The sequence below is a fragment of the Penaeus japonicus genome, unplaced genomic scaffold, assembly GCF_977035675.1.
Source record: "Penaeus japonicus unplaced genomic scaffold, GWHDUDI00000001_assembly GWHDUDI00000022, whole genome shotgun sequence".
NCBI lineage: Eukaryota > Metazoa > Arthropoda > Malacostraca > Decapoda > Penaeidae > Penaeus > Penaeus japonicus.
In genome coordinates, this window is record NW_028234424.1 from 36,692,954 (window position 1) to 36,695,453 (window position 2,500).

The 2,500-nt window shown below is 49.8% G+C and overlaps 1 protein-coding gene across 3 annotated transcripts in view; it reads right to left on the bottom strand.

Moving 5' to 3' along the window:
• The window catches only part of LOC122263048 (glutamate receptor ionotropic, NMDA 2B), a 786,594-nt gene that overhangs the window by 634,556 nt on the left and 149,538 nt on the right, over positions 1 to 2,500 (bottom strand). The gene's annotated exons all lie outside the window — the stretch shown is intronic.

Here is a 2,500-nt window from a genome sequence, read left to right on the forward strand (position 1 = left end):
TCCCCTCCCCTCCACCCACCCCATTCCCAACCCCACCCCCATCCCCACCCCCCACCGCACCCTTCCAGAAGCATCTTCCTCATCCACCAGTCCGCACCGCATGATGGATCGAAACCAATCCGTAATGACACTTTCGGACGAGTTAATGACTCGGAATGTCAGCATAGAAATCAGACACGGAATCTAGCGGGAACAAATGTCTCGTGAAATAGATTCCGGATGTTATGGAAGGTCTACTTTTTATTTGTTGGAGATATATATGGACATGTTGTTGGAGATATGGACATGTTGTTGGAGATATGAACCTGGGGTCGGAGATATAAACATGGGGTTGGAGATATAAACATGTTGTTGGGGAGGATATAAATATGTTGTTGGGGATATAAATATGTTGTTGGAGATATAAACATGGGGTAGGAGATATGAACATGTTGGAGATATGAACATATTGTTGGAGATAAGAACATGGGGTTGGGGATATGAACATGGGGTTGGAGATATGAACATGGGGTTGGGGATATGAACATGGGGTTGGAGATATGGACATGGGGTTGGGGATATGAACATGGGGTTGGGGATATGAACATGGGGTTGGAGATATGGACATGGGGTTGGAGATATAAACATGGGGTTGGGGATATGAACATGTTGTTGGAGATATAAACATGGGGTTGAAAATATGAACATGGAGTTGGGGATATGAACATGGGGTTGGAGATATAAACATGTTTTTGGAGATATGAACATGGGGTTGGAGATATGGACATGGGGTTGGAGATATGAACATGGGGTTGGGGATATGAACATGGGGTTGGAGATATGAACATGGGGTTGGGGATATGAACATGTGTGTATGTATTATGTAAATGTAGGACGAGAAATATACATGCACTTAGACGAGCACGTATATATGCAGACGTATGATATGCATATAAGGACAAACACGCACATACTCACACACACCTACAAATACACATACATCTATTAACGTAGAAACACAAACACATACACAAACAAACACACAAACAAACACACTCACATACATAAAAATTCCCTCTGCTTCCTCCCTCCTCCATAACTTTCTTCATCCTACTCTTTCACTCTCCTTCCTCGATATATCCTCCTCTCCCTTTTCCTCCCCTTCTTTTCCCTCCTTAACTCTCTATTTTTCCCTCTGTTTTTTCATTTCTCCGTCTTTTCCTCCTCCTTTCCTTACCCCTCTTCTTCCTCCTCCTTTCCTTACTCCTCCACCTCGTCCTCCTCCTCTCCTCCTCCTTCCCCTCCCCCCTCTCCTCCTCCTATCCTCTTCTTTCCCCTCCTCCCTCTCCTCCTCCTCGTACCCTTCCACCTACCCTTCATCCTTTTTCTTCCCCTCCCCTCCCCTCCCTTCATCCTCTTCCACCTCCTTCCCATCCTCTCTCTCTTCCTCCTTCCTCTTCCCTCCCATCCTCCCTCTCATCCTCTTCTTCCTCCTCCTTCCCTTCCTCCCTCCCCTCATCCTCTTCCTCCACCTTCCCATCCTCCCTCTCCTCCCTCTCCTCCCTCTCCACCTTCCCCTCCTCCTTCGCCTCCTCCTCCTCCTCCTCCTCCTTCCCCTCCTCCCTCTCTTCCTCCTTCTTCCTCTTCCCTCCTATTCGCCTCGCAGCTGGGAGCCCCTCGTACCATTTTTCTCCCTCTCTCTCGTATTCAAACTTGGCCCATTAACTACACGAATCATCTCATCAGAAAAGCATCCTTTCTTTCATAAATTCAAAGTTTGGTTTTCGGAAATCTCGCCTTAACTTATTTTCTTTTCTTTTCTTTTCTTTTTTTGTCTTCGGAGAAAGGGAAATAGGGGGGGAAGGAGGGAGGAAGGGAGTGAGGGATGGGAGAGAGGGAAGGAGAGGGAGAGGAGGGAGAGGGAGACGAGGAAGGAGAGATGGAGGGGAGAGAGGGAAGGAATGAAGGAAGGAGAGGAGGTGGAAGGGGGAGAGGGAAGAAAGGTGTGAAGGAAGAAGGGAGATAGGGAAACTGTTCAGTTGAGAAACTGAATTCCCTCCCTCCCTATTTCTCCTCCTCCTCTTCCTCCTCCCCCTCACAATCACCCTCATCCTCATCCTCATCCTCTTTTCCCTTCCTCATTCCCCTTCCAATTCCACTTCATCCTTATCCTCCTCTTTCTCCCCTCCCCCCTCCCGCTTCCCCTCCTCCTCCTCCCCCCCCCCTTCCTCCCCTTCCTCCTCCTCCTCCCCCTCTCCCCCCCTCCTCCACCTTCTCCCCCTCCTCCTCCTCCTCCTCCTCCTCCCCCTCTTCCTCCTCCTCCTCCTCCCCCTCTTCCTCCTCCTCCCCCCCTTCCTCCTCTTCCTCCTCCACCCCCTCTTCCTCCTCCTCCTCCTCCTCCTCTTCCTTCCCCTCCGCGATTCATTTCAGTTGACGAAGAGTACTCCATTGACGGTGACACTCCGTCAGGTTTGGCTGTAGCCCAGAGTGGAGTTATGAGGAATGAGGAAGCGAGGCTGGG